Consider the following 27,649-nt stretch of genomic DNA (forward strand, 5'->3'; position numbering starts at 1 on the left):
CTGAAGCTTTGAAAAGGAAAGTAGCCCTGCCAGCACCTTGGCAAGAGACTTCTGACCTTCAGAACTGTAAGAGGATAGATTTGTATTGTTTCAATCAACTAAAATTTATGTGGTAGTTTGTTACAGCAGCAGTAGAAAACTAAATAAAGTCACTTGGAAACACTGAAGCTACACTTTTATTGTTCATCTGGGTGCAAAACAGAGCTAGAATCCGCTTTATTTTTTTCCACATTCATTCTCCTAGTAAGGTATTATTTCTATTTGATAAATAAGAACACTGAAGAGTAGGGAGTAAAGTTCAGTAGCTTTGTCCAGACTGAATGGTTAATGATTGAGCCAGGTCTAGAGCTCAGTTCTTTCTGAGCCACAGAGAAGCTCTCTGAGGACACCATGCAAGAGCATGGTCTTGTGCCAAAATGGAAATCTATATACACAGTACACTTTCAGGATCTCAAAAATCCTATCTTACAAGTCCTGTACTGAGGGACTTCCCTGGTGGGTCCAGTGGTTAAGAATCTGCCTTTCAGTACAGAGGACTTGGGTTCAATCCCTGGTCTGGGAATTAAAATCCTGTGTGCCATGAGGGAGCTGAGCCCATGCTCTGGAACCCACGCACCACAATTAGAGAGAAGCCCGCGTGTAGTGATAAACAGCCCACATGCCACAACTAAGACCTGACGTAGCCAAAAAAAAAAAAAAAAAGGAAAAGTTCTATGTGGTAGCAGCTTACTGGCATGACGCTTCCTAGAAATAATATGACAACAATTGCCGCTACATGACTAAATGATCCACACATCCTGACTTTCAAATATTTCAATTCCTTAAGAAATAACCAAGGTACTATATTCTACTTTAAATGGTGTAGGCAGCCTTCAGTTCTTTACAGTTTTTGACAAAGTTGAGTTCTAATTACTTTTGATGGGAAAGGTCATAGAACCACAGGAAAGTCCTCTGGCTTTTTAATTAAAAAAAAAAAAAATCCTTCCAATTTCTGCATTAGTATGCCAGGAGTCCTTGTTCTATTGTTGGAGGTAATGGTGGCGGGGGAGGGTTGAACCTCTTGTTTCCTCATCTTCATCTAGACTTCTGGACACCAGGCTCCTTCCTTCTTTGTGCTTGTCCATCACTGTGGTACCACTGGACTGTGAGTGGGCTCACCTCCGTGTTACTTCTCCTTGAGTGGTTCTGACCTGCAGGAGGTGGGTTCTTGCCCCCAATGGAGGATTGGGACACAGGCTTAGTCATGGCCTGCTCACCAATCTGGGTCACTCAGAAATAATATCCATATGTTGGGGACAGCTTGTGTTAAGAATAAGCTTTGTGAGCCAGTTAATACCGTGGAAGATTTTTTCCTAACGTTGTCACTGTGCTATTTGCAGCACAAGTTCCAGCAAAACAGCCTTTCCATTTTATCATCAGGACTGTGGAGGCAGCATGGACAGCAATTGAACAATGGCGCCAGGGCAACCTGTGTGAGAGATGCTGTCAGGACAGGGCATGGAATTCAGACATTTCTAATTTTCTGTGCATGCTCTTTGGTCATACCCAAGGAGCTTTAATATGTTCTTCGTTGCTTTGTTTGCAAAGGATGGGAAACGTGGATTTGGTGAATGTCCAGGTATGTATTGGAAGTGTGGCACTGGTAGAAATAAATCCACTAAGGAGATGCATTAAAAGGTGCCACACTGGGGTAGAAAGACGTGGCTTCTAGCTGCTCTTCCACACCTCCTACTGAAAGGTGAATTCTTTAAAAATGAAATCCATCTCCACAGTCCCCTAGGTAATGTGTCAAACACTGTCATGGAGCTCGGATCCCTTTAGTTACGCGCTTTGTTATTTCTGAACGTGAGCCTGACACAAAAGTCTTCTAAGAAGGATTTCCAGAAGGGCTACTGTAGCTGTGTGCATGCTTTAGAATAAAAGTGAATCCGCTTTTCACTTAAACACACACACACACACAAAACCTAATTTGTGTTCATGAAAAATATCTTTGCCTGTCTAGACAGTAGTGCTGATCACTTGTTTTCCATAAGGAAGGGATACAGAAAAACTATTATTCTCCCCAGAAACCTTGTAAGGTCCCGTGTGACCCGAGAGACCTCTCCCTCAACTAGTGTAACAGGAACCAGAGTGTGTAAAGAGCTTGACGACTGCTGTTATAACGCAGACCTGGCATTATGGAGCTTTCCTGTTTGGAGCCCCTTAAAGACCATTGCTGATCGCCCTACAGAATGAGGGTGAAAGAGCTTTGGAACCAGTGTGACTGGTGTCACTACTGTGCTGTGAGGTTTCCACCCGGATGGCATTTATAACTAATAGAAAGGAAATTCTGTAATGTAATTAACTGACATGAAGGAAGGAAGCATTAAAGCCCAATTTTACAGGCAAGAACAGCAGAGGAGGATCAAAGGGGAGTCTTTCTTTGCTATCTGCCTTTCCAGATATTGTGCTCGGGGTGTTGCAGATGGGCTTGGCAATAATGAAAAAAGGGTTTTGTTTTTGTTTTTCGTTTACAGAGTGATCAGAATGGCCTAATGCATGCCAGTTAGGTCTCTGTGTATTTGCCTCTATTTTCCACATAGATTCATTTTTTCCCTCTTGTTCTCCCAGACATCTTCTTCCATGTTGATGACTGTAAGTCATCAAAGGCATCTGGAAAGCTGTTTTTAGGTCTTCAGCTGTTGTTGGATGGTGTTGAGAACTTTTTACTTTCACAATGGCCCAAAGTGAATTGTTGCATGTGGTTAAGTCTGAACACCGCAGTGACCACAGGATCTAGTCCTGTGCAGCCCATTGTACATGGAATTTGTTGCCAAAAGATTTTCCACCTGGGATATGGGAAGATGCTAAGACACTCACTGTATTATTGCAGGCAAGCTGTTGCCCAAAACAGATATCAGTTTGTTCATATGTCTGAAGCACATTCAGTGTGCGATTGACCCTTGTATTGAACACATATTGAAATTGTCACCCATCACATGGGGAGAAAGTGGGTTATTTAACAGAGACACAGCCTCCTGCATCCTAATCTGCACAAATAAGAAGATGGAGGTTCAGAGAGGTTAAGTAACTTGCTCAGGGCACAGGAACAAGAGGACACACTGCTGGGTCTGTCGGACTCCAGTGCCTGTGCTCTTTATCACAGGGCTTCTCAGATATCAATGGGGATGGACTAAGCTTTTGTTTTCTCTCTAAAATTTCCAGTCCGTTGTTAATACTGTACACATAGTATTTTGTTGTGATTAGTACCCAACTTGCATCACATGCAGCTAACCCAGCCACCTCGCCAGCACCTAAACCAGCTGAGATGCCACTCATCAGGATAGGTCCTCTAATGACGTACGTGCTTGGGTGGGGTGGCAGTGCCAGGCTGCTGTGAAAGTTTCTGAATGCTAATCTTCAAGTCCATGGTGACATCATAGACTGGTAAGGATGGACCCACAGATGGCACTTTGAGTGGTGCCCCTTGGGTGTGCGGTTGAAGGGAGCTGTATGTATGGGAAAAGATAAACTCTGACTCAGGAGGAAACATTGGGAGTGAAGGTGAATATGTGGAAGATAGACCCTTCCAGCTGGAAGATGTGGTTTTCCTACTCTCTCCAGGACAGTCCTGAATTCTGGATGATTATGTTTGCAGCCTGTCTACCCAGGTTATTGCTGTCAAGTCAGATGGGAATCTATTGCAACCCCCTCTGCAGGAGAAACCCCAGGAGATTTCTAACACCTATAAAAAAATTGACATGTGGGGATGAGGGGCAAGGAGATTCATAAAGGGGAGTGTAGCAAAGTACCCATCTTGCCGTTGTTTTTCCCAAAGTCCATTTTAATCATTTGGAAATTTGTTCAACTCACATATTGAGCGTCACCTGTACATTTGCCTCTTGGTAGACGTTTCATGATCGAGGTAGTGTTTATGTACATTACAGTTTACTGCTGCTGGAGGGAGGGAAGCAGTAAGAAGACACTTTAAATATCATTAAATAAACTTTAGAATTAGTTTTGTTATTAATTGCTCTTCTGTAAGTAACAGTTTTAAGAAATGTTTAATGCTTAATTACATCCTTTGTATGTGATTAAATACGGTATTTGTAGTAATTTTATTTTTTAAAGGATATTAATTAGGACAATGAGGCCTTACAAATAGCTGAGAAAAGAAGAGAAGCTAAAGGCAAAGGAGAAAAGGAAAGATACCCGTTTGAATGCAGAATTCCAAAGAATAGCAAAGAGAGATAAGAAAGCCTTCTTCAGTCATCAGTGCAAAGAGAGGAAAATAATAGAATAGGGAAAGACTAGAGATCTCTTCAGGAAAATGAGAGATACCAAGGGAACATTTCATGCAAAGATGAGCTCAATAAAGGACAGAAATGGTATGGACCTAACAGAAGCAGAAGATATTAAGAAGAGGTGGCAAGAATACACAGAAAAACTATACAAAAAAGATCTTCACAACCCAGATAACCACAATGGTGTGATCACTCACCTAGAGCCAGACATCCTGGAATGCGAAGTCAAGTGTGCCTTAGGAAGCATCACTACAAACAAAGCTAGTGGAGATGATGGAATTCCAGTAGAGCTATGTCAAATCCTGAAAGATGATGCTGTGAAAGTGTTGCACTCAATATGCCAGCAAATTTGGAAAATGCAGCAGTGGCCACAGGCCTGGAAAAGGTCAATTTTCATTCCATTCCCAAAAAATGTTCAAACCACTACACAATTGCACTCATCTCACATGCTATAATGCTCAAAATTCTCCAAGCCAGGCTTCAACAGTGTACACAAATCGTGAACTTTCAGATGTTCAAGCTGGATTTAGAAAAGGCAGAGGAACCAGAGATCAAATTGCCAACATCCTCTGGATCATGGAAAAAGCAAGAGAGTTCCAGAAAAACATCTATTTCTGCTTTATTGACTATGCCAAAGCCTTTGACTGTGTGGATCACAACAAACTGTGAAAAATTATGAAAGAGATGGGAATACCAGAGCACCTGACCTGCCTCCTGAAAAATCTGTTTGCAGGTTAAGAAGCAACAGTTAGAACTGGACATGGAACAACAGACTGTTTCCAAATCAGGAAAATAGTACATCAAGGCTGTATATTGTCACCCTGCTTATTTAACTTATATGTTGAGTACATCATGAGAAATTCCGGGCTGGATGAAGCACAAGCTGGAATCAAGATTGCTGGGGAAAATATCAATAACCTCAGATATGCAGATGATACCACCCTTGTGGCAGAAAGCGAAGAACAACTAAAGCGCCTCTTGATGAAAATTAAAGAGGAGAGTGAAAAAGTTGGCTTAAGACTCACCACTCAGAGAACTAAGAAACGGTCCCATCACTTCATGGCAAATAGATGGGGAAACAATAGAAACAGTGACAGACTTTATTTTTGGGGGCTCCAAAATCACTGCAGATGGTGATTACAGCCATGAAATTAAAAGACGCTTGCTCCTTGGAAGGAAAGTTATGACCAACCTAGACAGCATATTAAAAAGCAGAGACGTTATTTGCCAACAAAGGTCTGTCTAGTCAAAGCTATATTTTTTCCAGTAGTCATTTATGGATGTGAGAGTTGGACTATAAAGCAAACTGAGCACTGAAGAATTGATGCTTTTGAACTGTGGTGTTGGAGAAGACTCTTGAGAGTCCCTCGGACTGCAAGGAGATCCACCCAGTCCATCCTAAAGGAAATCAGTCCTGAATATCCATGGGAGGGACTGATGTTGAAGCTGAAACTCTAATACTTTGGCCACCTGATTCAAAGAACTGACTCACTGGAAAAGACCCTGATGCTGGGAAAGATTGAAGGCGGTAGGAGAATGGGACGACAGAGGATGAGATGGTTGGATGGCATCACCGACTCAATGGACATGAGTTTGAGTAAGTAAGCTCCGGGTGTTGGTGATGGATAGGGAAGCCTGGCGTGCCGCAGTCCATGGGGTTGCAAAGAGTCGGACACGACTGAGCAACTGAACTACACTGAATCAGGGAAATAGCATTTAGTTAGAACAGTGTTTTTATAGGAAAAATCAGATCTTCCTGAAATGTTTTTTTACTTTAACACTTTTCTCAAGAATAAAACGTGTCAGAAAGAAGTGTGAAAACTGCCTGTGGTTAGCAGAAGAATTTATTATGTGAGACAGTACTGGTTAAATGGTGCAGTATGGTACCAGTTGGGTTCATTGGCCCAAGATAGCATAAATAATCTTCTAGAATTTTAGGATCTACAGAATGAAGAAGAAAATATCACTGTCTGTTTCTGGTAATATGGGCCGACCTAATTCTTTGGTGACCACGTATAAAAAAGATTAGTGACACTCTCAAAAGTCTTTACAATGACTCCAGTTATGAAGTAGCAGAATAAGAAGATCTTAAGTCTTAGACTCTCGCTGTTCGTAGATTCTATTCTTTCATGTTCGATTTCACTCCTGTCTCATTCAGTATTGCATTTAGGGCTATTTGTGCAGTTTTGTTGGGCTTCCCACGTGGTGATGGTGGTAGTGCCTAACAATGCAGGAGACACAAGAGACGCAGGTTCTGTCCCTGGGTCGGGACGATCCGCTGGAGGAGGGCATGGCAACCCACTCCAGTAGTCTTGCCGGATAATCCCATGGACAGAGGAGCCTGGCGGGCAAAGAGTCGGACATGACTGAAGTGACTTAGCATGCAAGCACATGCTATCTGGTGCTTTCTCACTTGGAGTCTGTTTCACTTGGTGCTACATGTACAGGTGGCAGTGACTTCAGTCTTTCTTCCTACCAAGGATGTCATGGACTGCTGGGGATTCTTGATTCAACTTGCATTGCATTTCATCTCTTGCATGGAGATTACTTGGAGAAAATATGAAAATGCATATCTAAAATTTATTATAGAGTTCGGCAAAATAAAATTTAGTTCAGTTTTAATGAAAAATGAAAATCTAATAGCTTCTTTATAAATAAAATCTATTAGTAGTATCTTGAGTAAAGACCTAATTTCAGTTCACTTCAGTCGCTCAGTCATGTCTGACTCTTTGCAACCCTGTGGACTGCAGCACGCCAGGCTTCCCTGTCCATCACCCTGTCCATCATCCCGGAGCTTACTCACACTCATCTCCATTGAGTAAGTGATGCCATCCAACCACCTCATCCTCTGTTGTCCTCTTCTCCTACCGCCTTCAATCTTTCCCAGCATCAGGGTCTTTTCCAGTGAGTCAGTTCTTCATATCAGGTGGCCAAAGTATTAGAGTTTCAGCTTCAACATCAGTCCTTCCAATGAATATTCAGGACTGATTTCCTTTAGTTGGATCTCCTTGCACAACTAAAGAAGAACTAAAGAGCCTCTTGATGAAAGTGAAAGAGGAGCATGAAAAAGTTGGCTTAAGACTCAACACTCAGAAAACTAAGAAACGGTCCCATCACTTCATGGCAAATAGATGGGGAAACAATGGATCATGGCAAATAGATGGGGAAACAATGGAAACAGTGATAGACTTTACTTTTGGGGGCTCCAAAATCACTGCAGATGGTGATTGCAGCCATGAAATTAAAAGATGCTTGCTCCTTGGAAGGAAAGTTATGACCAACCTAGACAGCATATTAAAAAGCAGAGACATTATTTGCCAACAAAGGTCTGTCTAGTCAAAGCTGTGTTTTTTCCAGTCGTCATTTATGGATGTGAGAGTTGGACTATAAAGCAAGCTGAGCACTGAAGAATTGATGCTTTTGAACTGTGGTATTGGAGAAGACTGTTGAGAGTCCCTTGGACTGCAAGGAGATCTGACCAGTCCATCCTAAAGACCTAACTTATATGTGTTAAAAAATACTATTTGTTTTAGATTTGTTGGTTTGATACTCTCTTGCTCTGTTTTTAAGTTTCTAAAGAGAAACTTCAATACTTAGAATGTTTCGCAAATCTGTGATTTTTTTTTCTCTCTGGTAAAGGCATCATTGTACTTTAGTTTTAATATGAGGGAAAATGAAGGTGGGAGTGGAATTTCTATTAAATATTTGGAATTTTTGTTCCCCTCCAACATCTAAAATATGCATGGGATTTGGAAAATGAATTAGAAAGAGAATCTTTCACAGATATTTAAAAAATGCTCTTCTTAATGGTGAAGAGTTCAGATTTCTGAATAGTGCTATTTCGTTTAGGATCTTAGGTTGCTAAGTGGTATGTAATAATCTCTATTTTTTTCTCCTTGAGTTTTATTTTAACTTCCTACAAAATGAAAGATCTTTTATTAAAAAAATTAATTTTAAATGTCTACTTTGCTCACATAAACTCTTTTGCTGGTATAAACTAACAATAGTGCAGGCTAAAAATATATTAATTTTACATTTTGGGGAGTGGACCCCTGCTAAGGAAAGAGAGAGTGATTAGAATCAGGTTTGTTTCTTTGTCTCTCTCTGCCCCTAAACTCTTGGGTTAGTGGGAAGCTGGAGATGGCACAGGAAACAAGGGTTGTGATTTCTTCTCTTAGACGTTAATTTTAAAATTAAAGAGGACAGATGGGCCAGAACAGCCCACCAAAAATGCATTTTACAGAAGACACAAGTTTGGCCATTTAGAGCCGTGTCTAAAATAGATTCAGTGTTGTACAAATGTTTAGCGTGTCCCCTGGCATACACGGCTCTCAGTCTTTTTTTGTGGAGCCAATGAGTGAAATCAGAATAATTGATTTTGATAATGAGACCTTCACTAGTGTGGGTCTCCACTGTGGGCTGAAATCACCTGTATTTTCAAAACAAACTGTGTGTGCTCATTTTGGTTGACTTGGTTGAAGGCAGAAACTTTCTAACGCTCCGAAGTCCGAGCACAGCTTCTCACAAAAGCATTCATGTTACAGTGATGCAATATGGAAATAATAACAGGTTGAGTTTTAATCATTTCAGCGGCACATGTCTCCTCTCCCTCCTCACTCCTTTTTATCACATGTAATTACATTATTAGGCATGGGTAGCTTAACCACAATAAACAGTAATTGCTGGGAAACTATGGTTTTTAATTTGGAGAGAGGAATGATATGTAAATGGAAGGGAGAAGTATGAACGTGTTGTTTTTGGTGACTCTTTTTGTGTAACTGTTTAGCAATTGAGGAAGTGACTTAAATTTTGCCTGCCAATGTTTGATGCTAGATTTTTATCGAAGGAAAGGTCATATTGTTTTTCACGTGCGCTTAGTTAGAGATTTGTTTAAATGGAAACATAAGCTAGCAAGCATCAGTCTCAAATTTTGGGAATGAGTTCCTGCATAAAAGCTTTGTGTCTCCATGCTCCAACATAAAGAGAGAAAAAAATCATATTGTGTGTCTTTTTTTTTTTCCTGCTCTGGGAGTGCAGCAAATGTGAGCAGTGTTGTGAGTTCAGACCACCTGTGAGACTCCAAATTGCTTTTTTCAATCTATGTTGAATTAAGTAACAGTTGATTATAGTATTTAAAGCAAATCAAGGAATATTCAGATGAATCAGTGGATAAACACATTTAATAGTAGTATGGACCTTACTCTTAATGCAAATGGATTATTATCCAATGAAACCACGCTTTCATCTTGTAAAGCTTTCCAGATTACAGGAAGCCAGGGCAGCTGTATTTTTCAAAACCTCACGTGTGATCCAAAAGCACCATTTTCTAGGAGAAATGAAGTTCTGTGGATAAACAGTATTTGTAAACAATGCCTAACCTCTTTTCTAAAAACCTCAAACATACACCTGGTGACGGAAAGCTCTCCTGCCAGATAAAAGGGAGTGTTCTCAGTTAACCAAGGGAGCAGCTTGGCTGGGAAAGAGACTCACGGAGCAGGTGCTGCCGGCTCTCCAGTTCCAGCGTGCAAAGGATATGAGCAGATCTCTCTGGCCTCAGGGGTTGAGAACTATTAATATAAGCAACTCAGCAAACTTCCTTCTGTGTTGCTGGCTTTGTTTTGAAGGATGTACCCACATAAAATCCATTGGCTCAAGGAAATGCAGGCTGACCTAGACCTATGTTAAAAACTGTGATTGGTAGAAAAGGCTGCATGTATCCTTCAGAGAAAGCTATGAGAGTGCAGCTGTTTCAATCCGGGTAGGTATTGTCAATGGGACTGAAGGGAGTTGAAATGCGTGCAGAAATGGCTCACAAACAGAAGAGCTCTTCCAGTTTGCCTGAGTCTGAATAGTTCCCAAAACTTAAGACATTCATTTGGCTTGAGTTTAAGATCTGGCAGGTTTCCTTTGTACAAAATTCTATTTTTGATACTCCTAAACAGTCACTTGGTAACTTTTCAGTGCCATATGTGTGTGTATTTTTTCTCTCTGTTGTTCAGGGCATAGCGTTAGTTTATTTTTGTAGTTTTTTGAGAAGTGATAAGGATGTTATACAGTTATAGACTTTGGGGAAAAATCCATACCAATACACGAGCTTGACCTTCAAGATAAGTCACTGGTCCTGGAACTGTTTGGTGGGTTTCAGGCCAGTACATCATTTGTGTTTGTGGTGACTCTTCATTGCTCAACACAGTGGCCTCTTTGCCTGGCATCTCTACCTCTCATTAGGCAGTCAGCATATCACAGCAGTGCTTCCCTCCCCAAATAACCCTGGAACAGAGACGCTGACACAACCATCAACCCTCGCCAAGTACAACAACATGAGGTACCATCTGCCCTAAGGAAGACCATCCCCAGAAACCTCAGAGACCCCTGGGTTGACCCTCATAGCAATGGGATTTTCACTGTTGCTCAATGTTGGGGATTTGAATATAAGCTTCCCTTCCCAAGTGGTTACGGATATCATACTCATAAAAGAAATCTTCTTGTGGACTATGTTTTGCCTAAATCTGTGCATCCACAGTCTCTGTTTAATGACTAGCTCATCAGACTGAGGTCACAGTGCTGGGTGATTTATTGGTGATGTTGCCAACTTCTACTGGTTCAGATGGTCTTGCTGAATCACCAGTATGTGCTTTCGTAGGTACAGAGTAAGAGACTCTTCACTGTTTCCCCTTTCTCTATTAACCTGTAGGAATCATATTAGGATCTTAAGCCTCTGATTGATGATCAGTTCATTGATTGCCTGTGAGAGGTGAACTCAACCCGTCCTCTGTTCCTCAATGTTAGTTTAGGTGGAGAACGACAGCGGCCCTCTGAAATGAGAGCCCATGTAAAGTAACCGTAAAGTGGAAAGGATCAGAGGCACCTGTGGAATTTTCGTCCTTAAATTTTTCAGCAATGAATATTGCAGTTGAAGCACTCTTAGTATTTTCAAGAGAAACAGTAAAAGTAGACTGTTAAAATTAGTTCTTCCAATTAGATATTCAAAGAAAGCATAAAAATAAATGAAGTGTTATCTGTTTGCTGACTTGTATCTTTCCACAGTCCTTTTCAAATGGAATTTATTTAGCCTAAAAATGGAAATTAATTTTGCATGATAGCTTGAGTTTCTGTCTGTTCTGGAGATGGGGTAGCTACTGACTGATATCTTGCTTTATTATTTGTTGGTCTTGGCAGCACCTTTCTCTTCCACAGCACTTTCCCAGAGTGGTTCAGTAAAACAAATGCAATCTTTGGAGAACTTTGGTTCCTTGTGGCTGAGATAAATATATGTCAACTTAAAGTGGGTTTTGTTTCCCTCCATGAATGAATTCTTAGAGAATTGCCATTGTGAAAAGAACTGAGAAGTTGAAGTGTGATAGAATGACGTTTCCCTAAACGGTTATGGTTTGAAGCCTCAGTACATTGAGTGATTGTTCTAAAACAGGAGGTCCTTCTTGTCAAAGGGTTTGAGGGTTGCTGCTGGTTCATATCCAAGCTGAAGGTGAGGGGAGCAGTTGTAAACTGCAGGTTCAGTTGGAACATAGTGGGGAGAAGTCTCCATTCTGGCCCTCGTCCCTTGTTTGAAGTGCAGATGGGAGCTATTAGATCCGGCCAGCATAGCGTGGGGTGGAGTATGCAGTAGGATCTAGGGGATTTAGAGTAGCCATCCTATTCCTGTTGCACTTTTGAAACCTCTGAGTCTATGACTGCCTCATACAAGTGTATGTTATAAAATAGATGAACAACTAGATCCCTAAGCAATCAGAAAGGGAACATTATCCTAAGAGATTCACAAACACAGAAGGTTAGTGGAACCATAACTTTTAGAAGTGCAGTATTCAGGGCTCAGCATGGAAATAGCTGGAATAAAGTGAGTTTTGAATGCCGACAACTGCTTTATTTTCATACCAGCTAATGAGTTAATGTGCCTCACATCCTCTAACCTTTCTGGAATGGTGAACAAATGGAGAGATGTGCTGAGTAAGTGGTGGAAGACAACATGAGCCCGAAGGCAATTAGCTGGAATTTAAAGGAATAAACCATGTGTTTATGATTAAACTAGTAAAAGCCTGTGTGTAAATCTAATTGGTAATGCTTTATCTAAAGAGAAGTGATAAAATCCCTAATGTTTTCCTTGATCTCTCAAACTGTCTTTAAAATGGAAAATGACTTCAGAAATTGAATTAGCGTGAGAGGAAAAGGAAGAATGATGTTAGTGTGTGTTTCTGAGTTGAAGGTTCTGATGTGGATCAGTGTAATGGAAGCATCAGAGAAAAATTTGAAGGTTAAATTAATCTATTTCATTACAAGAGGGGCAAGTGTTGTGTGAGAAGGCTCAGGCGCTTTGGGTAAGCAGGACTAAATACTGATTTTTGCTTCTTTAACAAGATCACCATTTGCATCTATGTCTGGAAATAAGTAACATGATTGTTAGGCAGCAAAATGCTGTTTTTATTATTATTGCAGTGATGTCAATCCAAACTAGATGACTATGATCCATGGAATCTTCAAGGAAAACCAAATGTTTTTTTAAATAAAGGAATGGAGTTAGGATTTGTACATCTGTTCTTAAAAATCTGTTTTTTATAATATGGAACATATGTTAATCACTCTGTCTTTTATTAAACTGAGGGAAAATTCTTGTCCAGTGGATTAATTCTAGATCCCAGGAATGTGGAACAGTGGAGAAGAGCAGATTGAGACAGATGCCCGTTTGTCTCACCTCTTACCTACAGAACAGTGATTTCTAAACTGCTGGTTGTGACCCTTTCGAGGATAATCAAATTAAGCTAGTGGGTTGTAGCTAGCATTTTAAAAGATGAAATGGAATAGAAAATACCACAGTGCATCGACTCTGGTGAAAGCTCAGTACTGTTCTGCACACTTTGTATTAGCCCTATGCGTGTGTCCACGCAGGTGTAAGCAGTCATGATGCAAGACAGGTTTTTTCTATATTCTAGAGCCTCAGCTTTAGAGGCTGCTTTAGGCTTGGGTAGGCCAGAAAACCCTACCACTGTTTGGAGAAGTAAGGCTGACTAGTCCAGGGTAGGGTCCTGGGCCTGGCTCAGAGGGCTTCCACACCACCACAGCTTTCTGACCCCTTATTTGGAAGCTAGAGTATACCTGCAGGTTCAGCTGCCTGCACCTGTCTGTCCTGCCACAGGTGAAGAAATGCTTTCATTTATCACAGTGCTCCTAAGTGTTTCCTGCTCTCCCCTTGACCTGCACTGACCCAGGAACTAGATACGTTTGTCATGTACGTGTGTGTGTGTGTGTGTGTATGTGTGTTCAGTCGCTCAGTTGTGTCCGACTCCTTGTGACCCCATAGACTGCAGCCCACCAGGCCCCTCTGTCAATGGGATTCTCCAGGCAAGAATACTGGAGTGGGTTGCCATTTCCTACTCTAGGAGTTGTCATGTATAAAGAAGCATAGTTCTCTAGTTCTTTTTTCTTTTTAGTTTTTGGGTAGCTTTTTGGAGAAATAGTTCATCTACAATACCATATAATTCACCCACTTAAGGTATGAAAATCATGTCTTTAGGATATTCACAGAGTTGTGCAAGCATCACCACAATCAATTTTGGAACGTTTTTACCATCTCAGAAGGAAGCCCCGTATCCTCTAGCTATCATGGGTTCCCCAGTCTTTCTTCTCTTGAGTTGATGTTCCTGACTCAGCAAAAGCTTTGAGAAACAAGCGGAGCTTCTATATCTAGGTCAACTCAGTTTATTGTATAGAAATACATTTATAAACCATATATGTCACTATACTTATGTATTATTGTATTATCAAACACAGACTGATGAAATGGGAAACATATTCTCCCCACACTCCTCTGTGGTCATCTAGTATACCCCACTCTCTTTTTTTTTTTTTTTTTTTAATGCCCTTGGTGTATCATAGACAGCCCAGTTCAGTTAGGGCCCTGAAACCTCTTAGTCTCTCTTCCTGCCCTCTGCACCCTCCAACCCACTTCTCACAAACTCCAGGTGGCTTTTTTAGATTCCAAGGGGGTTTTTTTGCCCCCACTGTATCTTAGCTGCTCTCTGTGCCTGGAATGCTCTCTGTCTCATCCTTCTGAAGGACTGTTCTCTAAGAGAATTCAAGGCTCACCACCTATGCTAGTCTTCTTCAATCTCCTAAGCACAGATAGGTGTTCCTACCTCTCTTCCCTTAACAGTTCATACCAATTTATTATAACTGAATAAATGTATTTGTTGGTGTCCCATGCTAGATGGCAAGGAATAAACTTGTAGATTGCTTTCTTTTTTCAGTTCAGTTCAGTCGCTCAGTCATGTCTGACTGTGATCCCATGGACTGTGGCATGCCAGGCTTCCCTGTCCATCACTGACTCCCAGAGCTTGCTCAGGCTCATGTCCATCGAGTCAGTTAACCTATTAGAAACAGTGTTGTGAAGAACATTTTCCCTTGTACATGAATGTCTGTACATTTCCACCTGTCTCCTTAGGCTAGATTCCTAGAATGTCCGTGTCATTTTTTTTATCATACTTAGAAAAATATCCAGAAAAATAGGTTGGGATCAAGATTGCGGAGTGGCTTGAATATCAGATTGAAGTAATTTCAAGCATTAAAGCCTGTTTATGGGGATGTTACTTATGCCAGTTTGCTAAGGCTTCTGTTACAAAGTGTCACCAACCAGATGGCTTAAAAAACAAGTGATTGTCTCAGGGCTCTGGAGGAAAGAAGTCCAACATCTGGGTGTTGGCCTGGTTGGTTCCTTTTGAGGACTTCAAGAGAAAGGTCTGTTCTGGGCTGCTCTCCTGGGCTGCTTCATGGCATTCTCCCATATGTGTGCCTGTGTCTGTAACTTCCCCTTTGGTGGGAGGAAGGGATTGTGAGAGAATCTGGGACTGACATACATACACTGCTATACTTAAAAAGGATAACCAGCAGAGACCTACTGTATAGCACAAGGAACTCTGCGCAATATTATGTAGCAACCTAAATGGGGAAAGAATTTGAGAAAGAATAGATACATGTATATGTATAAGTGAACCACTTTGCTGTATACCTGAAACTATCACAACACTTCTTAACTGACTGTACTTCAATATAAAATAAGTTAAAATAAAACAAAACAATCCCCCCAATTTCCCCTTTTGTAGAGACAGCAGTCAAATTGGATTAGGGGGTTCTCCCTACTCTAGGATGACCTCAGCTTAATTTATTACGTCTGTAATGACCTTATTTCTGAATAAGGTCACATTCTGAGGTTCTATGGGGTTAGGATTTCAACATTTGAATTAGAAAGAGGGGAAACACAGTTCAGCTCATACATTGATACAAAATTGAATTTATATTTTGTTTGGGGAAGTGTGATATATTTATAATACTGGAATTTTTCTAATCAGGAACAAGATGTATTGCTCTTTTTATTAAAGTCTTGTTAACATGTTGTATCAATTACATTCTGTAGATTTATTGGACTTGAGGCACTTAGAATATGACAGTATTTGGGAAGTAACATCAGGATACGAATACTGGGTGAACTGTGTTAGGAAAATTAGGTAGATATGAGAATGAAGTGAGGTACCTAGCAGATTGTTGGCACTCCATAAATGTCCATGGAACAAATTTGCTGGAGGGAGTAAAATCATAAGGCAGAAAATTTAATTTTGCAATGTAAAAATTGTGGGAAATGTTGCTGTATAATCTAGGGGTACTTACATATTTGAAATAGTCTAAAATTGTCCTTTATCAGAATAGGCTGAGATTTAAATGGGGCAATTTACTTTGTGTGTATAGTTTATCATAGAATAAACTATTAGTATACTAGTAGAATACTAGTTTATCATAGTATAGGAGGTGAAATACTATTATGAGGAAAGAGTTCGCATAAACTCATTACCACTTAAGGTCTCCTTTCCCTTCTCATGTTAGACTTTAGAAGTACAGGTAACTGAAAATTATTTATATTACATGGGGAAAAAAGAAATAGTTTCAAAAGATATTTTTAGAACATTTGTTTTCATGGTCAAAAGAAAACTTCCTGTTCTATACCCTATTGTCTTTCCAAGTCCTGGGAGTTTTTCTTCCTCCTGGGTCTTTCCCTTCCCAGTCAAGTGCTGGTTCAGGAATATTTGAAGATTGGCCTGTTGTATCAGCTTGCGACATTTCACGTTTCATCTCAAATCCTGTAGCTGAAAGCAGAAATATTTTAAGTTTTGAAAGCTTGAAAACCCTTTGCATGGCACAGACCTGCAGTTCCTGGTTTCAAAGAATTGCCTTGAAATTGGCTACCTTATGACAGTGCTCAGTTCGAGCTTCTACATTTTGGGTGGCACCACACATTCAATTATTACACTGTTGGCTTTTCTCTCTTCTTTTTATGATGCACAAAGATTCATCTCTTGAGCTAAGCTCCACCCACCCCATCCTCTTCCTTTGGCTTAGGGCATGTTCCTTGAGGGAGTCTGCACTTCCACTATGCTTCCTCGTAAGCCCTAGGACAGGCTTTCTGGACAAAGTCTTTTACTTTCACCATCAGACAACCCAGCCCCTGCCTGGCTCCTCCTCTAGGCTCAAGATCTCAGCTACAGAACCCCCATCCCTTCAGTACAGAAAAAACTGCAAAGAGGCAAAATGTGCTTTTGCTGCCATGGCAACCACCGCCTGCTACTTCTTAGCTCCTTTTTGAAGTTATTTCCTTGTTGTGAAGGCTAATTTGCATCAAGTTATCAAATAGCTGGGCTCAATGCCTTCACTGTTCCCAGTCTTCATTTGAAGGCTTCTCTTGCTTCCTTTCAGAACCTTTACTATAGCTGTTTGGTGCATAGATTTCTTCACTGCAGATAACCTAGAATATTTCCTCTGCCGACGCCCTCTAGGGCATTTCATAGACAGACTTATAAGTCCCTCCATGTGAGGTGGTGCATCAGCTTGCTATGCTGACTCTCAGTTTGAAAATATGTCTTGGATGATGAATTGGCTGTGGATCTGAAATAGGGTATTATCTTCCAGAGTTCAGACTTAACACATGGTAGCTCACTTTGGGCCATTGTGAAAGCAAAAATTCCTTACTCCTCCTAACAATGGTTGACCTACAAACAGCTCTCAGGGACTGCTTGAATTCCTACCATTAGTATGGATGGAGATGTCCAGAAGACCGTGGGAAAACAGAATCGAGTACAGGCAATGAAGGGGAGCACACAGATGGCTTCTAGTGATGTGACTAGGAATTTGAGGTGGAATCTTGGGTGGTCATTGAGCAAGAATCCTGAAGTCTTTGAGGTGGTGTGGTTCCTGAATCCCTTTCCTAAGTTTTGCCCCAAGTAGATTTCTCACTTCACTAGAAATATCTTCAGGGTTGTTTGGGAAAGTTACTCTGTTTTGGGAATACCATTTCAACCTTACCCATCTCCTACTTCAGTAGCTTTTTCATATTGAGACTGCCTTTCTAAGGGCAGCCATTATGTCAGCGTATCACTGGGTTTTCCAACCATTTAGATTCCCTGGATTGTATACAAACATGTGCATCTGTCGCACAGTTAGGAGACAGTAGTAGAAAGGAGTGATGTGCTCATACGAAGCCATGGAGGAAAGCAACACTCATATGAAATGTTGATTTGCTGACTCATTCAACAGACTTTTGAGGACTGGTAAGTTGTGGGGCATAGTGTAGATGCTGAGGGCTTAGAGATGATAGGTGTTGTCCTGGTTTCAAGAGCAGGGAAGGGAGTATATATATCTAAAGCCCATTCTATACCTCTCCCCAATTATACTCTTTGCATATTTGGAAGCAACCATTAGCCTGATTTTGTTTTTTTTATCATTCCCAAGCATACTTTTATATGTTTACTGTATATGTGTATCCATAAACTATGTATAATATTGTTTTGCATGGTTTTGAACTTTATAGAAATAGTAACATACTGATTGAATCATTCTGTAGCCAGTTTTCTTTGCCTTGAGATTTATTTGTGTAATTCTAATTCATCATTTTTGCTCCTGAATTTTGTTATATGAAAGAAGCCTTGTTTGTTCATACCATCTGTCAATAAACACTTGGTGGTATTGCTTTAGTCACTAAGTCGTGTTCGACTTTTGTGACCCTATGGACTGTGCCCCGCCGGGCTTCTCTGTCCATGGGGATTCTCCAGGCAAGAATACTGAAGTGGATTGCTATTTCTTTCTCTAGGGGATCTTCCTGACCCAGAGATCGGAACCAGGTCTCCTGCATTGCAGGCAGATTCTTTACTGACTGAGCTACGAGGGAAGCCCAGTAAGAACTTAGGATGTGTCAGTGTTTCACTGTGGCCAGTCTTACTGGAGGGAACAATTTGCACATCTCCCAGTACAAAGTTTCTCTAGATTTGTTTGTGTAATTGTTGAGTCACGTGAGCTGTGTTATCTCCAGGCTTTCTAGATTTTCATCAGTTCGTTGCTTCTCAGACTGATTATGCCAACTGACTCTCCCACCAGCACTGAATTTAAGTTTCAGTTCTGTATATTTTCATTAACGATGGAGTCTGTTGTCTTTTTTAATGCTTGCCTTTATGATATTCTCAATAGCTCCTTGAACTTTTGTCTTCTCATCACACTGGTCCTTGCCCGACTGTAGACTCTTAAGAGGCAGGGACAGCACCTGTCTGTTCACCCTCGCATCCCCAGGAGTTATCTAAATCTGACTCCTTCATCCCTCTCTCGTACCACAAGCCCGGTTTTACATGCCACGTCTTCCTTGAGCCCTCAAAATAAGATGGCTCTTCCTTCTTTGGGGATGAGCCGGAAGCATTTTATTTGTACCTCTTTTATGTTTACCATAGTCTGACCGGACTTATACCTAAATGTGTACTTTTCTGTTGCCCCTAATTGATAAACTAGCTCTTGGGGATAGAGAAGATCTTCCTCATCTTTGCGGCACCCACAGTACCTGTGCCTTGTATGTTCTAGGTGCTTGGTAAATATTTGTGTATGTACTTCAGTGCCTGCTATGTTCTGGGAAATCATTCACACCCTTCCTATTTCACTGTATTGGGTTTGGGGGTGCCAACAAAAGATATGCACTCATTGTGGGCTGTTGATCGGTGGCCAGGTGGTGTTCTAGAAGGACTGCAGAGACAAGATGACTTCTCACGCCACACCTGCCCCAGTGCTGAGGTTACTAGTCTCTTTATCTTTGGCAGTAAAATGGAGAAAATGGTATCTCTTTGCTTTAGTTTGCTTTGAACATTAGTTAAGTTGGACATCTTATGAATATTAGTGCATATATATATATATATATATATTTTTCCCCTTTATAAGATTTCTGTCCATGTCCTTTGTTCTTTTCTCTTTTAGAGTGTTTTATTGTTTGTATGCCTTTTTCTAGGTTTATTTGTGTAATTGTTGAGTACTTTTCCCCAAGTATATACTTTTTATTATTAATCACAATATCACAGTATGACACATTCTGAACCATCCCTTCTGACCCTGGACAACACTTCAGTGCTACGTGAGTCACCAATGACTATTGATAGTCACCCACTTTCTTCTTGCCCCAGTCCCTTCTGACACTCTAAACCTGGTCATCTCCTACTCATCCTTCAGAGCTAAGTTTAAATACCATTGCTTTGGAGAGGCTTGTCCAATCCTGTCCTCCCAGCTCATGGAAATCACCCTCTTCCCCCACTGTCCTCTTCCATAATTGCCTTCATGCCCGCTTCATGGCCTGACTGCTATGTGCAATTTATGCACGCTTAATGTTTTTATCCGCTGCTACAATATAAACCCCTTCAAGGTCTGGGACAGAAGCTGCTTGGTAAATAAGAGAGTGAGTCCATTTAACAGTCAACTGGTTCTCTCTAATCCCTCCTTTATTCAGTTAAACCAAAATTAAATTTCTATTTCATCAGATGGTAGAGAAGTTGTTAAAGACTTCCACTTGCATTCTTAAAAAATGGAAACGTTTGCTAAATGGAAACTAATAAAAATGGAGGTTTTTCCAATGGGCGAGTGATCAGGAGGGAGAGAATGTCCATCTGCAAGCAGACCAGCCCTGTGTCTGGGAGTGGGCGTGGCCAGCTGTTCGCGCTGCGCTGAGCGTGCCGCGCCCCTCCTGGCATGTTTGCCCAGGAGGCTCCTCAGAAATCTGTCGCATTTGAATAGCCCTCTGGGTGTGACTCTAGGTGGTGTGTCTAGTGGCAGGGCACATTTTACAGATATTTCTAAAAGATAAAGCCGAGACGTAAGCTATGCCAGGCACGTCCGCATTCCCAGCAGGCAATCTTCTAGGGAGTGTTTGTGAATCTGATCTGATTATTAGGCTATTTTCACACATGGTAGGTGTGCTTTAAGGGCAATTCTATGCTCAGTGGTGAGAAAATGGGAGATCGAAGTCCTGACCTTCTCTAATTCTGCATCTGATGTTCTGATAGTACAGAAAACCTATTCCTGAGGGTTTTACAGCTGTGTGTGTGCCTGTGCATGAGTGTGTATGTGTGTGCGTGAGTGCACATTCAAGGGCATTGTCAAATTTAATGCAAACGCATTCCTTTAACTGGTTAGTTTGGGATTATTGACGTGAATACTATAGATATAGCCATTAAATGTACTGTATTTCTCCGTGGGCTTTACTATTGTAAATATTTACGTGCCTTTTCTTTTCTAGAATACAATTTTCCCAATTTTGAAGGCAAACAATAGCTGACTATTCTGAGATGAACAAAGGGGAGGCTGCTATCAATTATACTGTTTAAAAGTATGGCTTTAGAAAAATGGATGACTTGTTATTTAATGTATCAAACAATATTGTGAGCAAATTCTAGTTGACCACATCTGGGTGTGTCCCCTTTGACCCTAAAAGGAGAGGGGTGAGCCAGGAATGAGGAGGTTGGAACCAGTGGACTGTGTGGACTGGAGAGAGAGACTGCTAGAATTGGTCCTTAGAACTGAGCCTGGGGACTTGGGGAGGACATGGCTTTAATCCAGTTGTGTGCAAGGTCAGCTGCACGTGATCTTTAGTTATTATTTTAAGTCACCTTCTGAGAATGTAGCTTAAACTTGCATGCATTTCCCGGTGGTTGGTGTTGTCTATGTAGTCTTCTTTTAGATTTATTTCATACCCTGCCCAAAATGATTTTTAACAAGCAAGCAAACAGCCATCCTGCACACATGCTGGTGAGGACTTCTGCGTTTGGTTGCTTTGACTCAGTACACAGACACATTTAACGCTCCAAGTTTGATGAATTATTTAAGCCCTACATTGTTAACTGCTGTGGTTACTCTAGAATGCCAAGAGTTTTGTTAATTAATCATTTTGGCTACGTTAACCTGTTCCTAAGGACGGACTCGGGCTTCAGACACCATATCCAATGGTGGTGGTTTCTGACTTGACCCTAAAGATTTAGAAAGTCCTTGTTCATTTATACCTACTAATATAATATTAATATAATTACTTATCCAGTTGGTGAGTTCATATTTTAACATTCCTTTTTATTTTGATTTACAATGCTATGTTTAATTTCTGCTATACAGCAAAGTGACTCAATTATACATATATATGTATATATATTGGAGAAGGAAATGGCAACCCACTCCGGTATTCTTGTCTGGAGAATCCCATGGGCAGAGGAGCCTGTCAGGCTACAGTCCATGGGGTCGCAAGAGTCGGACATGACTTAGCGATTAAATCACCACCGTGTGTGTGTGTGTGTGTGTGTGTGTGTGTGTGTGTATTCTTTTTCACATTCGTTTCCATTCTGGTTTATCATAGCATATTGAATATGTTCCCAATATTCAAAACTTATTACTTTTTAAAAGACTTTTTATTTTGTATTGGAGTATAGTCAATTAACAATGTTGTGATAGTTTTAGGTAGACAGCAAGGGGATTCAGCCATACATATACATGTATCCATTCTTCCCTAAACTCCTCTCCCATCCAGGCTGTCACATAATATTAACAGGGTTCCCTGTGCTATGCAGTACATCCTTTTGTTTTTTAAACATTCCTTTATTTCTGTTTTTGTTTAGTCCCGGGATCTGAGACACCTGTCTTTTTTTTACCTGCATGAGTTTGGGTTTTTATGATATTGATGGAATAGCTAGCTCAGTATCTTTTATTACAGTAATGGTTTTTTCAGTAAAAATATTTGATCCATCAGAGTTATAAAACTTATGACTCAGTAGCAGCATAGCTTTATCAGGTATTATTATGGAACAGTACTATGTTTATATTTTTCATACAGCTTATTATTAATGTTTCTTTTAGGGCTCATACCGTATCATTTTATTAACAGAAAAAATGAACAATCCAATTGGATTCTCTGTTTTTGTAGTTTTCAGAAATCTGTACTACTCTGATGCATTTTTTCTAATTTCTCTTATTTTATTCATTTGATTTGGGGAGAGAGGGATGATGTTTTCTTGCTCAAAAGAGCAATCGCAAATTTCCCAGGTGCAGCAAGTAATACACGTTGTCTTAACTAATTAAACAAATGAAAAATGATCAGATTTAAATTGAAAATGCTACTGTGCCCTGGACCACCTTCCTTGACCAATGTGGCAGTTTTGAGGAAGATACACTAAGGTAGGAGCAGGTAGAAGACACTGCCTTTATCGGTTAGCTGTTGCCACATAACATACCATCTGCTCTAGTTACTGTGCCTCCTTCACTAATTACCCCAAACTGTAGTGGCTAAAAACAATGACAGACTTTATTTCACTCATAGACCTGCAATTGGGTCAGAGTTCTGCAGGGGTAGCTTGTCTCTGTTCCATTCAGCATCTGCTGGGTCAGCGTAAGGCCTGGGGGCTGGAATGATCTGTGGCTCGCTTACTCACATGCTTCGTGGATGATGCTGGAGGGCAATGAGACCTTGGGTAGGACTAACACCATAGTACCTACTTGTGGCCTCTCCGTGTGGCCTAGACTTCCCCACTATATGGGGGCTGGGTTTCAAGGACAAGGACAATGTTCTGTTACTATGTGAGAAAGAGATGCCAACCAGTACTCTGTCACTGATGCTCAGACCATCAGAGCTAGAGCACACACCATTTGGAAACTGGGCACAGCAAACCTAAAACTCCAGAATTTATACATTAGTTAAATACAGGGAAAATGTGTCTTCTCTACAGGAGGCATGCTATATCAGATATAGTGGGTTTATTGGATACATAACTCAATTTAGACAAGCTTTTTGAAATATTTTAGCTTTTCAATAGTCAATTTTATCTGTCTTTCACAGTCTCATTGACATTATTCTACTTATAATAAATTTGATCATTGTTTTATAGGTAAAGACTATCTGTTTTCTGAAGGCCATAATAAAACCTAGAGGGAGATTATGGGATCCATGACTTACGGAAATTAGGTGCATTTTAACCAGCTCCACCATACCACTGGTTTGGGAGGTGATGTCCTATTAGTAAGAACTAACATTTATTGAGCACTTAGTATATTTCAGGCACTATTGTAAGTAAGCACTTGGTATAAATAGCTCATTTATTTCTCCTGGTGGAACTATGAAGTTATTTTATCATTTTCATTTTAAAGGTGAGAAAACAGTAGCCTTAGTAGTTAAGTAAAAGTGCAAGTCGCTCAGTCATGTCCGACTCTTTGTGACCCCATAGGCTATACAGTCCATGGAATTCTCCAGGCCAGAATACTGGAGTGGGTAGCCTTTCCCTTCTCCAGGGGACCTTCCCAACCCAGGGATCGAATCCAGGTCTCCCGCATTGCAGGTGGATTCTTTACCAGCTGAGCCACAAGGGAAGCCCATTAAGTAGCTCATCCCAGATTATACAGTTAGGAGCTGCAGCTGAGTTAAAACATAGGCACTTTTGACTATAGAGTCTATGCCCTTAATGTGGTGAAGGTAGGAATTTGGACAGAACCTAGGTCTTTGACTTCATTTTTTCCTGAGAAATCACATGATGCTGCATCTGTGAAGGCTTGTGTAAATGACCTAAACAAATATTTTGCAGATCATCTAAGAGTTCATTTGTAAATGTCACTCTTAGATGCTGATAAGAGATTTTTTAAAAAATCTTTAAAACACCATTTTTTCTCTCTGAAGATTTTGCCATTTTATAAAGGTAGTATTAAGAACACGGCTAGAATATAAGCTAAACATTGGAGAAATAAATGAGAACTTATTAAGTGGGAAATTTCAGAGAAAGGTGAGATGATGGTGCTTTGGAAACAGTAGACATCACCTCTCTGTGATGTAAAACAGAGAGGGGGTTTGGACAGCAAGGAATGGATCTGAGTAACAAATGACTGGCACAGATGGAATTATAATGCTGTTTCCAAAGCACCAATAATTATAATTATTATGCTGAAGTCAAATTGAATTTTGAATAGGCCTTGACAGGTACCTAAGGGATAGAATAGGGGTGGGAAAACACTAATCACATATGTAGGGAAAGCTGCATGTTGTCAGTCTGGATATGAATAAGGAGAAAGTAGGGCTGTGACTGGAAGGGTGATTAAAGCTGGATGGCTGAGACTCTCTTTTGAAGAGCAGGCTGAGGAAGTTGAACTTTTTCCTGAGACAATGGGGAGTAATTGACAGTGTCTGAATAGTGTACTAGAGAGGAAGGAATTTGTGTGACCTGATATGCACTCTTGAGACACGCTGAGTCACTTAGTTGCTATTTAACCTGTGTAAGCTGCTCTCTAAGCCTCACTGGACTCAGTTATAAAATGAAGATAAAAATATTGACCTCCTAGGGTTTTATAAGGAAAAAATGAACTATGATATGTCAAAACCCCAATGCTTGACATAAGCACTATTTAAATGATGATTTCTGATGTAATTTTATATCACATATTGTTTTGATGGTGAAGATGATTATAGCTGGTTTCATGATAACAATTATCAGGATAAATTAAAGAGGAGACTCGTTTGGATGGAGTATCAGTCTTTACTAAGGAAAATAAAAACCAATGGATATTTTAACAGAGGGAATTTAATAGATGGATGGGTAATGGTTTAAGGGCTAAGAAGCCTAAACTGACAGTGAGCCAACCCAGAGATTAGTAATGGTAGGAAGGTGCTACTATTCCTAGAGCTGAAAGGATCCAGGGAGAAAAGAGGGTGACCTGAGCCCAGAGAGTGAGGCTGCTCAGTGGGAGATAGAAGTGTGATGAAGACTGCCAGTGAGAGCTGGGACTCTGGAAGGGAGGGGACTACTGCTAGAAATGCCACCCAAGGCAACGCTAGGGATGGAGAAGCTCCCTGACTTTTCTCCTGCTCCTGCCCAGCCTTTACCAAAGCCGCTCACTGACAACTTGCCTGGAAGCCCGTTGTCAGAGGCAGCTGGGAACTAGAAGTCCCCTGTGATGTAAAACAGAGACGGGGCTGGGCAGCAGGGAATGGATCTGAGAGGCAACAAATGACTGGCGCATGTGGTATTATAATTGGCTATATCTATGCTGAGACAATGGGGAATAATTAACAGTGTCCAGTATGGTCGCCACGAGCCACATGTAACTGTTTACATGAAATGAGATTTAAAATTCCCGTTCTTAGGTGCACTAGCTGTATTTCAGGTGCTCAATAGTCACATGGGGCTAGTGGCTACCATATTGGACAGTACAAATATAGAATATCTCCATCATTGCAGAGGGCTCTATTGGGCAGTGCTGGTATATAAGCTGTCATTAGGATGTATTCAGATCAGATCAGTCGCTCAGTCGTGTCCGACTCTTTGCGACCCCATGAATCGCAGCACGCCAGGCCTCCCTGTCCATCACCAACTCCCGGAGTTCAGGATGTATTAGGGTAGTGCAAATAGAAAGGTAAATTTAGATTTGAGAGGCAGTGAAGGAATAAATTGAACAGACTTAAAAAATAATGGAATGATGAACCGGGGTGGGGTGGGGGGTGCAGAGAGAAGACAGGTACTGACATTTATCTCTGTGGCAGGGCTACTAGTGGTAGTTTTAGAAGTGACAGGAAAACCAGGAGAAGGATCTGCTTTGGAAGGAGAGATACTAAACTTGTTGCTATCCAGAAAGCTATGTATGTGAACCTATCTAGGTGTCATATTGGGATCTTGTTAGAGACTGGACTAGTAATGTAAATTTGAAAGTTGTTCTCATTGAAGTGGTGGTTGAAGTTTTGGGAAGAGAGCCACCCACTAAATGGAGTTGTTTAAGGGTATAGGTGCAGACAGAGTACCTGTGGTCCAAGCCTTGGCAAATCAGGAGATGGTGATTCTATCTAAAATTGTCAATCATGCAGCCCAACTGCAAAGAAAGGTTAGCGAAGCTGAAACAGTAGTGATGGGTTAGGAGAACAGGGCAATTGGAGATCTCAACGGAAACAAAAAGTTGATCCAGTAGGTGGGAGGTAGTGTCAAGGAAAAATGGAGAGCGGGGGAGCAGATGCTGCCATTAGGAAACATTCTGAGTTAGGGATCTGTTTGGAGATGCTACCCAGGGTGGGGTGCAGATGAGGTTTGAGGTGAGGGAGACATGGAATGGAGGAGTCTTTCATTTGCAAAAGAAGAGATTTAAAGACTTACATCCTTTTTGAAGTTGAAATTACTATGGATTCTTTCATTAAATAAATATTTTTGAGCTTCTGCTGTGTGACCAGCCCTGCAGCAGGCACTGGGCATAGCGAATGACAGTTCCAGCCCTGCCTTTTAAAGGCACGCATAGTCTAAACTAGAGTAGAGTCTCTTTGGGGTGGGGTGGGGTGGATCTTGTTTAAAATGTTGGTGCTGGGTCCACCCCTAGAGGGTCTGAGAGATTCAGGGTTTGGAGACAGAGGAAATAGAGGGTGGGCTGTGAGGCAGCAGAACTGAGAGAGCAGAGGTGATTCTGGTCCTGTGGGGAAGATTGTCACAAACTCAGGTCTAGGCCACAAAGCCTTCCAAGAAAGAGGTAGGACAGAGACAGAAGGCAGGTTGTTGACCCACATTGAGGCAGGAAGAAGGCCAGAGAGGCAGGCTTTTGTTTCTGGAGGAGTTTGCAGAGGTTGGTTGTTGTATTTCAGTTGCTCAGTCATGTCCGACTCTTTGCGACCCCATGGACTGCAGCTCGCCAGGTTCCTCTATCCTCCACTGTCTCCCGGAGTCTGCTCAAATTCATGTCCATTGAGTCAGTGATTCCAGCCAACTGTCTCATCCTCTGCTGCCCTCTTCTTTTGCCTTCAGTCTTTCCCAGCATCAGGGTCTTATCCAATGAGTCAGCTGTTCGCATCAGGTGGCCAAAGTATTGGAGTTTCAGCTTCAGCATCAGTCCTTCCAGTGAATATTCAGGATTGATTTCCTTTAGAATAGACTAGTTTGATCTCCTTGCAGTCCAAGGGACTCTCAAGAGAAGTGAAGTGAAGTGAAGTGAAGTGAAGATGCTCAGTCGTGTCCGACTCTGCGACCCCGTGGACTGTAGCCTACCAGGCTCCTCCGGCCATGAGATTCTCCAGGCAA

At 41.1% G+C, this 27,649-nt stretch overlaps 1 protein-coding gene across 18 annotated transcripts in view; it reads left to right on the forward strand.

Annotated features, from left to right (window-relative positions):
* Nucleotides 1-27,649, forward strand: part of LIMCH1 (LIM and calponin homology domains 1) — a 348,742-nt gene that overhangs the window by 83,984 nt on the left and 237,109 nt on the right. The window lies entirely within an intron of this gene.

The sequence above is a fragment of the Bubalus kerabau genome, chromosome 7 (assembly GCF_029407905.1).
Source record: "Bubalus kerabau isolate K-KA32 ecotype Philippines breed swamp buffalo chromosome 7, PCC_UOA_SB_1v2, whole genome shotgun sequence".
In the NCBI taxonomy this organism is placed as follows: domain Eukaryota; kingdom Metazoa; phylum Chordata; class Mammalia; order Artiodactyla; family Bovidae; genus Bubalus; species Bubalus kerabau.